We start from the raw sequence: 13,800 nt of genomic DNA, 5'->3' as shown, positions 1-13,800 counted from the left end.
TGTGTGAGTATGTGTGTGTATATGTGAGAGAGAGAGATAGAGATAGATAGAGAGAGAGAGAGAGAGAGAGAGAGAGAGAGAGAGAGAGTCTTTACTTAACTCCCCTGTACTTCAGCTTCCATCTCTATAAAATGCCGGTGGTGAGGGTGGTTCTCAGGGGCCGTGGAGAGTAGAGAGTACCTGCATTGTAGTAAGCATGTGTCTTAGTTAAGGTTTTGCTGCTATGAAGAGACACCATGACCACGGTAACTCTCACAAAGGAAAACATTCAGTTGGGGTTGGCTTACAGTTTCAGAGGCTTAGTCCACTATTGTCATGGCGGGAAGCATGGCGGTATGCAGACAGACATGGTGCTGGAGAAGGAGTTGGGAGTTCTACGTCTTAATCCTCAGGCAACAGAAGACTGTACCACAATAGGTTTAGCTTGAATATTTAAGACCTCAAAGCCTGTCTGCACAGTGACACACTTCCTTCAAAAAGACCACACCCACTCCCACAAGGCCACACCTCCTAGTAGTGCCAAGTATCCTACCTCTGGGCCAAACATTCAAAAACCTGAGTGTATGGGCGCCAATCTTATTCAAACCACCACAACATGCTATTTCCTAATATGTCCCACAACATACTTTTCCACCTGTGTGAGCTCTCTGTGCCCCTCCCCCACAGGCCATGTCTTCCTGGGAGCATGACTGGCTGAAGCTACTTCTTAGCCTGATGAATATCGGGAAGTGCTATTGGGTACAGAAAAGCAATTTAGTTATTTGGTTCCACCCCTAACTGGGCTTGTTGATAGTTTTCTTTCAGTCTCTAATAACAATGTTGTGGGTTTTGTTGTTGTTGTTGTTGTTGTTGTTGTTCCTACAAAACTCTAAACTTGGTCCTTGGAACATATGGTACAGTGATAAAATTCCCTGGGTCACCAAGTAAGGTAAGGTGGAGGACATCTTTCCTCATGGCCCCATAAAGGAAGGGGATTTAAGTGTGGCAGCAACCACCCTCTCCCCCCTTTGTCTGGCTTTGGAAAGAAATCAGCCAGGGACCCCAGATCTTGTCCTTGATTGACCATCAAGCAGCCATGTGACTGTCACAGGTAGCCTCTTGTCTAGGTCTCTGTGAGGATTGCAGGTAGCTAATGGGTACCTAAAAGGGGAGAGGATGGGTGTATGTATGTACAAATGCAACAGAACTGGAGCAAAGGCAGTTCCTGCATAGGCAGTCATCAGTATTCCCATTCTGAAATACGATCATGACAATTCTGCTTCAAATTCCAGAAAGGACCAGTAGAAGTCTTGTCTAATACTTCTAGGTCCTCTTTGAAGTCAGTCAGGAGCCATCCCTTATTTCTTTTAGAACATAGTGGGTGCTCAAGAAACTTTAAAAAAACAATACGGAATAAATTATTCAGAACCATGTCATTACCGGGAAAAATATGTACATCGGTGCTCATTTATAACGGAGTGCTGGGGGTGCAGCTGAGTATGTTGACTGTGAACTGGCTCGTGGGTGGTGGTGGTGGGGGGGCGGGTGATTTCAGACCTGGAGGTGTTTCCTTTAAAAGCCTGTTTAGCCAGAGCCTGTTTGTGTGCTGGGGTGTGAAACTCTATGAATGTATTATCAGCAGGGCCTTAGATGGGTTCATGGGATTGGCATTAGGCAGAAACAGGTTCCTTCTTCCCAGATTCCCTGGAGGCAGAGAGACCATGGGACCACCTGCCACTCTAATGATCCACTCCTCCACCCGTAACTAATGCCAGGGTGCTTTGCTTTTTAAAGGAATAATATCAGCTTGCGCTAAAGGTGAAATGTCTAAAAACACTAGCCACAGGCCTCATGTGGCTGCTTGTACTACTATAGCTAGTCCAAAGTCAGACGTGCTGCCAAGTATATAATAAAAACCACCATACATTAAGGGTTTGGTGGAACAAAAGAAAATGAAGCACCCTGTTATTAATTTTATATTTCATATGTGTGGACATGATAATGTTTGGAATATACCAGAATACAAATATCTAAAATTGCATATATGGATCATACTGTATTTCTACTTTGTAGTCTTATTCTAAAAGACACCTTGTCTTGGGGTATAATCCCAGTAAAGTTGTTAAAACTTGTTAAATTTAGGTCTTGAAGGACCTATAAACTGAGATACAAGGACAATGGAATTTGGCAGGAAGAAAAATACACACACCCCAAATCACGCAGTGGGTAGGGAAAGCTAGGAGACTGTCCACAAACCCACCACTCAGCTTCTTTGTATTTGATTTAATTATTTGACGACTCTGGTGAATTTCAATTTTATTTCAATATTCTGACAAAATAAATCATAATGATAAGGAACACTGGCCAACAACTGCTATATACCAGGGGCTATGCCAAATGCTTTATACACAGCATGTAAATGTATATATGTAGGCATGTATGAAGTAGGCACCTGGCTATCTTCAGATGGCATGCAGGACAAATCATGCCAAAGTCACTGGCAATGGAAGGCAAGGGGCAGGGATCAGGCCCAGGTGTTGCTCAGTTCCTGGCTTGACAAGTCAGGTAACTGCTGAGCCCACATCCTGGTCAGGGACGGCCACAGAATGAATGTGCTGGGTATCTTCATAGCAGACACCTGCCAGAACGCCTCATGTGTGACATGTGCTCATTAAACATTGCCTTATTACCACCTGATCCTTCTCCTTTCCTCTTGCTTGCATCTTGTCCCCTTCCTTATTCCCATCACTGCTTCCCAGAAACACTCTGCTATTTATCACAATATGCTGGTCAGGCAATGATGATTAGCATCAGATGGACTTTGGTGTGGAGCCAAGCACCACTCACTCACAGAGTAACTTATGAAGGGAGGTGATAATGCCCAAGCATAGGCTTGTAATGGGGTTTAATGCCATGTGGATGCAGTGAATCTCCAGGGAGAAAGTAAATAATAAATGCTAGTTTACTTATTCTCCGTTGTTTGCCTGCTTTTAAATTTTTTTTTATTTACTTATTTTTTATTACAGGATCTTATTCTAGAGCTCAGGATGGCCCAGTGCTTGGAATCCTTTTATACCTGATCCATTGTCTGATATAAGTACTGGAATTACAGATCTGTGCACTACACCTGCCTATGATTTTCTATCTTCTAAATCTCAATTTCAAAAATTACGGATGTCTAGAGGCTAAAATTGAATTGGATCACTTTCTCTCAGCCCTCACCTCAGGTTAATTCATCCTTTGCTCCTCTGTAAGTCCCTTGTAATCTAAAAAGAGGAAGTGTAGAAAAAAGTTAGGGGCAGTTTAGAAAACATATAAGGGTATCATGTAGGGAGCAACAGAGGAGAGCAGCAAGTGATTTGAGGGGTGAACGGCAGAAATAGGGAAGAGAAGGTGAGAAATACAGAGGAAGGTCGAAGAGCAGTAAGGATGTCTGAAAAAGCCACGAGCAAACATTCCATCTATCTGTCTATCATCTATCTGTCTATCTAGCTATCAACCATCTATCAACCATCTGTCAAACTATTTGTCAATCATCTGTCTATAACTATCATTCATCTATCTATCTATCTATCAAACTATCAATCATCTATTCTTTTTCATCCTATTTATCATCTATCTGTTATCTATTTATCTTCTATATTCCATCAATCTATTTAAATTTCTCTCTATCATCCCATCTATCTATCTATCTATCTATCTATCTATCTATCTATCTATCTATCTATGATAACATATAGTTCATATAAGCCTGTATTTACACACACATATATAATTTAAATGAAATATTTCTATCTGGACTGACAATGGTTCTCCTAAGAGCCATAGACTCTCCAGCAAAAATCCAATACCAGGCCTGAGAAGTCCTCTTTTGAGTTGTTGGTTAAGGCTGTTCAAATGATTCCTCAAACATGTAGCCTATCGCTCTTGCCCTTTGTTACTTCTCTGAAGTGGAAGTTAAGTCCCTATTGCTTGAGATACCATGAGCTTCAGGTACAGGTCCCAGAAACCCCCTTTCTGGAACTGATAAATACTGATTTTCATAGTACCAGAAGGTACCATACAAGTTTCTAAAGAAGGGAGGCAAACAACAATCCTACTTAGATATGACACCAATGAATCACAATAATAACCAGCATGTACAGTAATGGCATATATACCTTGCCTATAACCAACAGCTCTCTAATTAGTCTTAGGGTATGCTCAGTAAGTGGGAAACACTGCCCAGTACTAGAAACCCACTGTAGTGGCTATTCCTGGTTGTCAACTTGACTATATCTGAAATGAACTACAATCCAGAATTAGAAGGCTCACCTGTGGCCCTAATCTGGAGGCTGAGAGATACAAGTTTCCAACCTGAATCTTGGCATGAAGATCTTGAGGCATAGTGGCAGAATCCCAGAAGATTAAGATAGGAAGATCTACGAGTTCAAGGTCATCTGGGATTAAAGGTGTGGTGGCATAGTGACTATGAATCCCAGAAGATTAAGACAGGAAGATCAAGGTTCAAGGTCATCTGGGATTACAGTGTGGTGGTACACACCTTTAATCTGGGCCACACCCTTTGCTGGAGACCTATATAAGGACATTGGAAGAAGGAAGGCAGGCTCTGTTTCTCCTGCTTGCCTTGTGGGACTGAGCAACTGCTAGATCCTTAGACTTCCATTCACAGCTGCTGCTGACCTTTGTTGGGAGTTGGACTACAGACTGTTAGTCATCAATAAATTCCTTTACTACATAGAGACTACCATAAGTTCTGTGACTCTAGAGAACCCTGACTAATACACCCACCCAACTTGTTAATAGTGAAATCATGGATCTTGGAAGAGAACCTACAACTTCCACTTCACTGAACCAGAATAATTACTAATAACATGCTAAATATTTACTCTGATACACACAGATAAGTGTAGTTCCTGCACTTTATCAAGGAAACTGCTCTTTCCAACAGATTAAGCCTGTTGCAAAAAACCCTACAGCTGAACAACATGCAGAGAACAAGAGATCATGTGGTGGTCAGTCTCAACTGGTACGTAAACACAATCGTTGCACCTAAGGCCCAGTGATCCTTGTGCAAGGAGGAGGGGAGAGAGACGGTAGGAGCCAGAGGAACTGGAAGTTTGCTGTGAAATTGTGACTCCTGAAAATGTCAGAGAGGCTACACTTATGAAGTCTCATCAACATGGCTGACTAAACAAGTCCTGAATAATAAGGACATCGATAGCCCTGCTAACATGCAGGAAGGGAGGCTTCTGATGCCTCAACCCTAGACAGAAAGCTATGAGCAACAGGAGAAGGCTAAAAGTGGGAGAAATGGGCTTCCTTGGAGAAGGGTCTTCCCAATTGGTTATCCAATACCAAGTGGTCAGCCCTGAGAATGTGTGTGTGTGTGCAAGTGTGTATGTGTGCATGAGGACATGTGTGTGTGACTAAGCAGGTTCTATTTATGTATTTAAGAATAACCTATTGCCAGGTAGTGGTGGCACACGCCTTTAATCCCAGCACCTGTGAGGCAGAGGCAGGCAGATTTCTGGGTTCGAGGCCAGCCTGGTCTATACAGTGAGTTCCAGGACAGCCAGGGCTATACAGTGAAACTCTGTCTTGAAAAACCAAAAAAAAAAAAAAAAAAAAATCTATCAATATGTAACAACAACTAAACAAAGAGGACATGAGTCTGAGAGAGAGAAAGGGATAGTGCATGGGAAGAGTCGGAGGCAGGAAAGAGAATGGGGAATTATGTAACTGTATTATAATTTTAAATAATTAAAAACTTTATTATAAAAAGTAAAATCTTAAAAAGACATTAAGAAGCAATACCACCCTGAGAAGTGAGAACATGATTTTTTTTTTAAGTAGTAACCATCAGTAACAGATCGTTTGACTTACCGTGGGGCCATCTGCAATCTATTTTGACAAGAAGAAAAACCGTTTCTCATTGTTTATAAGTTGTTATTAAAATCTTTATATTTTTCCAAGTGACACTTCTGCACTCTTATTATATTCATCTGTCCTATAACATAAAAGTCAGGGGCTGCTTGAACCACTTCTTACTCAGAATTTTTGTATGTTAGCTATAATTAGATATGCATTTACTTATATATTCTTATGTTAGAATATAGTCTTATTTAAACAAGAAGAATTTTGTTTAAATACAAATATTTGGAGGCCATTTTTGTCTTTGGAATTCCTATGTTCCATCAAACGTCCAAAAGGACTTGGAGAGCTGCTTTGCATGTGCCTATAGCAAATAAAAGTCAAAGCTGCATGAACATCATAGTTGTCCATTGTGAGCTTCCTGTGTCTTTATTGTTAGGGTCCTGTGGCTAGCCATTGCCAAACCTGCAATTACATCCAGTGAAGGAGCTGGAGGGCAGCATGCCATGGTACAGCCTAGCCTCATGGCTAGCAGACATGGGGATCTGTCCTACCTCAGACATGTAAGGTGACATGGCTACCAGCCACCCCTCTAATCTCAGGGCATCGGTATCCATGTCTATCTAAAAGGGAACTGAGTCATAGGTCTCAGCTCTGGAGGCCCTTGGTAGAAGATCTGAGAGGCACAGACTGCCATATTCCTTAGAGCTGGTCTTCAGTGTCTAATATGTACTAAGCACTCTCGATGAATACTTATGGTCTAAGTGGGCACCCTTAGCTGTTTTAGCTATGACTCTCTATGTGATAGATGCTGCTGCTCCTAAATCATCTCTTGAGGAAGATGACGAATAAGAGGAACAGCAAATGGACAGAGTTGTATTGGGAAAGCCAGGGGGTGGGGAGGTTCTGGACACCTTTTCAATTATTTTATTCCTAGACCTTGTCTACACTTGGCCCCAAACTATTTATAGCATAAGATAACAAGAAAATAGATCACAGTAAGATCGCTTAGTTCAAGCTCTTTAGGTTTTTTTTCCTCCTGAGGTAGCTTTTATTATTTTTTTTTATTAGATATTTTCTTTATTTACATTTCAAATGATATCTCCTCTCCCGGTTTCCCCTCTGAAACAAACAAACACTGTTCCCTCCCCTCTGCCCCTGCTCACCAACCCACCCTCTCCCGGATCCTGGCCCTTGTATTCCCGTACACTGCGGCATAGAACCTTCACAGGACCAAGGGTCTCTCCTCCCATTGATGACCGACTAGGCCATCCTCTGCTATACATATGCTGCTGGAGCCATGAGTCCCATCATTGTACTCTTTGGTTGGTGATTTAGTCCCTGGGAGCTCTAAAGGTACTAACTAGTACATATTGTTCAAACAAGTGTGTGTCCTCTCCAGGAAGGCAGTACATCATCCCTTGCTGAAGAAATGATGCCCAGGATATGTTGTACTTGGAAACCAGTAAACAGTAACCAATGACCTGTGATTGAAGTCTCATCATAGCTTAAACCCCAGGTGAACACTGCAGTCTGAAGTGAGCTTTCTCATGCATAGTCAGGGTTGTGAGTAGGGTGCTGCGGTGTTTCTAAACAGACAGGCATAATGAGACCATTGGGAGTGGCGAAACAATACCTTGGCCCAAAGAAGAGTCACACTCATGTGTCTATTCTGTGGAGTCCTTCTTCACTCCATATTCTTATAGCCTCATTTCCTGAGCAGTAAGATACATAGAACATCCCAAGCCATACAGATAATTATTAGAGTAACATCATCCTAAAGGGCTGACTTTCACAAAAGTTTTTACCAATTTTATGCATGCTTGTGTGTGCATGTGTGCATGTGCGTGCGTGCGTGCGTGTGTGTGTGTGTGTGTGTGTGTGTGTGTGTGTGTGTAGAGCTTATGCTTTAGGCTAGAAGAGCTGGCCTAGTGAGCTCTAGAGCTTCATCAATTTCTGTCTCTCAAGTGCTGAGATTACAAGCACACCCAGCATCGTTCTATGGGTTCTGGGAATCACACAGGTTTTTGAACCTAAGAAGAGTGAGCTATCTCCCTCCCTAATTTTACTTTTAATTTGCCTGGTCTTTGTCACTTTAGGTTGTGTTTTCTAAAGCTCCTCTGTGCAGGAGTCCAAGAAGGATGAATGGCTTTTTTGTCTAGTTGTCTAGTTCTCTGCAGCTCTCAGTTGTTTGAGGACAGAGGTGACCACCCCATCTCTAGGGTGCCAGTTCCTTCCGGCTGTAAGTGCCCAGCATGCCTGATGGACAGTGTCATTTTGCTGAAAGCATCTCAAAGGGTTGTTAGTGATATTCTCCTCTGGGAAGCTAGGGGCACGGCAGAAGGTTTTCAACCCAGTTTCATTGGTTCTGATGACATCCAAATCCTTGTATTGAGCGTTGAATGGTTGCTTACGTGGGTAGGTATTCAAAGCTGTGAAGTTTTCCATTATTTACAATTCTATAACTAGTTATCTAGGTGGGGCCATTTGCTTACTTTAGGCCAAAGGCATGTGTGACAAATGGCACGAGCTGCTGGCATGCCTGGACTACATAAACATCCTTCTGAGATCCTAGGCCATCTTTCCTCTATGTGCTGGCTTTATCTTGAGGCCCTAGGTGGCCTTGAAGAATATGTATGAAAGAGAGCAGAACCCTGGGCAGCTGTCACCCTGAACAACTGCATAGAGAAGGGAGCTCAGCCGCCAGCCCAACTGCTCTGTCAGCTATAGTGCAAAGGTGTTGGTCTTTGGCTATGTTGAAGCTAGTATCTTTGTAATACACTCCTGGTTTCTCCACATGCAGTATTTTCTGTTCTTGATTCCAGCTTATGTCTTAACTCTTTTCTGAAGCCTTCCTGGCCTTCCTACCTCCAGGGTGTCCTGTCTCTGCATTCCTTTAGCTCACACTGTTTGCAACCAGACAGCTCCCTCTTCGTTACCCCTGTGCTTGTGGCCATTACTGAGGAGTGTTCGTTGTTCGTGGTGCATCTCCCAAAATGCCTAGCACGAAGCCGAGCAAAGAGCCAGCACTCAGTCAATACGCAGTGATCGATTTGAGAGGCTGGGATGATCCATATCAAACTCCAAGCATCACCTGGAGCTTTCTGATGAAAACAAACGAGTCTTGCCATGTTTCTCGAACACCACCATTCAACCTTTGCTGAGGGGGAGCCCCACGTCTGAGCCTCCTGGCTGCTGAGTCATACTTGCTGGCCAGCTATTGTCTGGTTTACTGGGGTTTAAGGTGCTCTGGACCACTCTCAAATGATTCAAGTAAATGATGACCAAACATGATTATTTGTACTTTCTACACCTATATTTAAATTTTCTCAAAAAAAAAAAAAAGCCCATCAAATAAAGATCAGACTCTACCTCTAGGACTCTTGTCTTTCTCTTTTATTTCCCAGGAAAGAAGGAAAGGATGAGCGAAAGTGATGTGTCTCCAATAACTGTGCCAGTATTTTGAAAGAATCCTAACAAGGGGTTGTGGAGGCTCAGGCCCAGCACTAGGCTCTCCAGCGTTAGTTGCGTGCTCGGAGCTGGTGGTTGCCATTCAGGAAACTCATCCTAACACTGACGTATCTGACGTATGTTAGTGAGTGGTTTTGCCTCAGTGGAGAGAGGGCAAGTGCAATGATCGAAGTGATCTCAGAGATGGAAAATTTAGTTTTTAAAATTTTTTTTCATGATTTTTGAGGCAATAATTTGCTTAATGAAAAAATATAGATAGCATGGATAAGCAAGTGGAATTTATGTCACATGCATTTCCACAAAAGAACAGTAACTCACTGTGAATAATTTCATGTTCATCTTGCCAGACCTTTCCTGACGCTGACATAAGCATTTCTGTGACCCATGCATTCCTCGTATCCTCCTATGTCAGCATCTAGTTTTTACTTGACATTTTTCTATGTTAACATTATCACTTTCACGGGCTTTATATTATTTTTTTATAGAAGTGTATCATTGTTCAGAAAAACTATACTTATTTGCTATTAGATATTGTTCCGCTTGCTTTATTTGGCTACTATAAATTTCCTGTAAATAAACATTCTCACACTTGTATGACTCATTTCTGAAGGGTCTACTCATAGAGTACAATCACTTGGTCAAAGGCAATGTAGGTTTTTAAAGTAAAGTCATAGCTTTGGTGAGAAAAGTCAAAGCGTTTACCCTTCAGTTTAACCTTCCAGACACTTATAAGTTTATTCAATTGGATTTTAAAAAATCAAGTGGATACAAACAAGTCAAAGGTTGGATGAAATAAAGAGTATAAATAGTTAATAAATTTCGAAAGCTGAATGGTTTAGTCCAATCTATACTCGTTGAACAGCTACTGCTCTTTAAAAATGACTTTCAGATCAAAAGCCGGAAGGGAACAGGAACTCCAACAGAAGACCAACATAGTGAACTAATGTGGACCCTTGGGAGCGCTCAGAGACTCAAAGAGCACAAACAGGCTGGACCAAGGCCCCTGGCACATATGTAGCAGTTGTGGGTCCCTCAACAACTGGAGCAGGAGTTGTCCCTAAAGCTGTTGCCTGTCTGTGGAATCCGTTCCCCAACAGGGCTTGACCTCAGTGGAGATGATGCACCTAACCCTGCAAAGACTTGATGTGCCAGGGCAGAAGGATACCCAGTGGGGGACCCACCCTCTCAGAGGTGAAGGAGAGGTGGGAGGGAGAAGGGAAGGACGCTCTGAGGAGGGGACGGGGTTGTGGGCAGTGATTGGGATGTTAAAAAAAAAAAAGACTTTCAAAGATCACTCTGTAGACCAGGCTGGCCTCAAACTCAGAGATCTGCCTGCCTCTTTCTTCCAAGTGGTGGGTTAAAGATATGCATTGATTCATTTGCTTGCTCTTGGACCCTTTTCCTTTTACTGGGTCACCTCTCCCAGCCTTGCTATTATGGTTGGTGTCTTGTTTTACTTTCCCTTGTTGTTGTTCTATGTTTGGTTGCTATCCCCAGGAGGTTTGCTCTTCTCTGAAGGGATACAGGAGAGGAGAGAGGCTCTAAGGGGAGAGGGGGTGTGTACGTGGTTCGGATGAATTGTATGAGAGAAGAATAAACAAACAAACACACAAACAATAAACAAGTAAATAAATAAACACCCTTGGGTTTAGATCCAGTTTCCACACAACGGAAGGTGGGCAAACATCTTCATTTGTATACTTAGGTAGTAGAGGAACACCCTCCGCCAAAGTGGCAAAAGCAGTGTGTTCTGGAGAGCAGTGTGTGTAGGAATATGTAGTGGTGTGTGTATGGGCACACACTCATCTACATTCATCCTGCAGCTTGAAATTTTCCTTGAGCCATGTTTGGTTATTTGAATAGAAAAAAAAAATCTGTTTTTGAGATGCTCAGGGGAGAGAAAAGCCAGGGTAAAGACTAAGCCATTTATCTTACCAAAAGGCACCTTGGAGCAATGAGGAGTTAGTTTAGGAAAGCTGTTCTTCTTCTTTTTTTCTTTCTTTCTTCCCCCACCCCACATGTGCTAATGTATTAAAATTCTTTTACTTAATGTGTCAAAAAAATCTCTTTTCATAGTAAAAAATAGAAACTGTTAATGTCTTCCCCCTCTACTCCCTACCCTGCTCCATTTTCTTGTCTGCTTGATGACTCCCACACTGCTCTCAGATGACGAGGAGGTCAGTGAGCATCAGCGGCAGGCTCGGATGCTGCTGCCTGAGCTGTCCTGTGGTCCAGACCTTTGTTCAAACAAAGGTCACACGTACCAAATTGCTTGACCCAATGTGGAAGAACTAGTATTGGCTTGGTCGTGAATCCAGGAGCAGGATTCCTACTAGAAGGGGAGCAACAGCTGTCTGGTGGGAAAGTGGCTGCTGGTTAACCCTTTCCTGCCTAGGCCAGTGGAGCCTGTAGGTCACAGAGGTGGGAGGTGTCAGTTATGCAGTAAGGAGGGTCAGGAATTGGATCAGGATCCTGGCTAGTGGGATGACAATTGTCTAAGTCATCCACCCTCTCTTAACAACCTGGTTACAGGCAAATCCAGGGCTGCTGGCCAGAGAGAGAGAGAGAATGAAGTTGGGTGGGAGGAAGGTAAGAATGTGAAAAGGTCCTGGGAGAGTACTAGAGGAGGAGAAAATATGATCAGTATATATTATATGAAAAAGTTGAAACCATAGAATTTTAAAAAGAAACAAAATGGCTAAGAAATATCTTAGAAAGTGTTCATAATTCTTAGTAATTAGAGAAGTGCAAATTAAAACTTCTTTGGGATTTTTATCTTATCCCATTCAGAATGGCTAAGATCAAAAATACAACTGGAAGTCATCTTCCGGCCTTCTTATCTCAGAGATCTGCGGCTTGACCCTGCTGATAGGAAGATGTATTCAGGAAATGCAAAATTTGGGCATCCTGCCCCCAACTTCAAAGCTACAGCTGTTGTGCCAGATGGACAATTCAGAGAGATCAGCTTAAGCGAATACAGAAGAAAATATGCTGTTTCTCTTGATTTTACTTTTGTGTGCTCCACAGAGATCATTGCTTTCAGCGATAGGGAAGAAGAATTTAAGAGACTCAACTGTCAAGTGAATGGAATTTCTGTGGATTCTCGCTTCTGTCATCTGGCATCGATTAATACACCCAAGAAACAAGGAGGAGTGGAACCTATGGACGTCCCCTTGGTATCAGATCCCAAGTGTACCATTGCTCAGGATTATGGAGTGTTAAAGGCTGACTGAGGTTTCTCTTTCAGGGGCCTCTTTATTATTGATGATAAAAGTATCCTTCGCCAGATCACTATAAATGATCTTCCTGTTGGCTGCTCTGTGGATAAGATTCTGAGACCAGTCCAGGCCTTCCAGCTCACTGACAAACGTAGTGAAGTGTGCCCAGCTGGCTGGAAACCTAACAGTGATACCATCAAGCCTAATGTCCAAAAAAAAGGGAAGAATATTTCTTTAAGCAGAAGTGAGCACTGAACCATTATTTTTCCTGCCAGGCAGCATTGAGCAGCCAGAAGAAAATCTCTTGTATTCATGCTTAAACACAAGATGTGGTGTGATTCAAGATATGAGTTCCCTACAGGGCTGGGGGGTGGTTAGCCTTTCTTCCACTATTGGGAATGGGCTGAGCTGTGCCGTGGGCAGACTAGCTGATATACCAGTCACAGAAACCGCCCTGCTTGCTTGTTTTATTGAATGTGAACTTTGAGAGGGGGAAGAAAAGGATATAACTGGCAGCAAATTCCCAGTGAGGATGTGGGGAAAGGGGAATGCTCATTTACTATTGCTGGGATTACAAAGTGGCACAGCCTCTGTGGCCATCAATGTGGGGGGAAAAGCTAAATGTGAATCTACCATACCAGCTACACCATACCTTAGCATATAACCAAAAGACTCAACAGCTAGCTTCACAGGTACTTCTCAGCCATATTCACAATGGCTAGGCAACAGAAATAACCTAAATGTCCTTCAACTGATGAATGGTTTTTATGAATATGTAGCACATATGCACAATGAATTCTATTTAACTATAAAGAAAAATGAAATAATTAAATTTGTAGGTAGGTGGATGAAACTAGAAAATATACTGTGTGAACTGACCCAGACCCAGAAATACAAATGCCACCTGTTCTGTCTCTCCTATCTGTGGACCCTAGGACTGAATATTTGGACTCAAACATAAAGCCTGCAGTAACCACTGAAGCCAGGAAAGTGGTGAAGAACCTTGGAGAGCGGTGTAGGATAGGCGCTGTAGCGAAGGGGTAGGACAGGGAAAAAGGGGGGAAATGGGGAACTTTAATGGGGGAGGGAGAAGTGAGGGGAATATAAAGGTACAGGGAGCCAGGAGAGATAAATAACACTAAGGATGTTTGAAAAAGCCTCAAGGAAACATATTATTTTATAAATTTACAATCATATAAATTTAAACACACACAAAGACACACACAGACACAGACACACACACACACACACACTCACA

At 42.5% G+C, this 13,800-nt stretch overlaps 1 long non-coding RNA gene and 1 pseudogene across 3 annotated transcripts in view; both read left to right on the top strand.

The window, feature by feature from the left end:
• The window catches only part of LOC116087264, a 45,026-nt gene extending 41,921 nt beyond the window's left edge, over window positions 1-3,105 (top strand). For all 3 annotated transcript variants that reach the window (XR_004117339.1, XR_004117338.1, XR_004117340.1), the window contains one exon: window positions 3,006-3,105. This is a non-coding gene — a long non-coding RNA (uncharacterized LOC116087264). The remainder of the gene's footprint in view (window positions 1-3,005) is intronic.
• A 9,095-nt stretch (window positions 3,106-12,200) lies between these two features.
• LOC116087263 lies at window positions 12,201-12,790 on the top strand (annotated as a pseudogene).
• The last annotated feature ends 1,010 nt before the right edge of the window (window positions 12,791-13,800 follow it).

Source organism: Mastomys coucha, unplaced genomic scaffold, assembly GCF_008632895.1.
Source record: "Mastomys coucha isolate ucsf_1 unplaced genomic scaffold, UCSF_Mcou_1 pScaffold13, whole genome shotgun sequence".
Taxonomy (NCBI): domain Eukaryota; kingdom Metazoa; phylum Chordata; class Mammalia; order Rodentia; family Muridae; genus Mastomys; species Mastomys coucha.
This window is presented reverse-complemented; position numbering and strand designations above follow the sequence as displayed.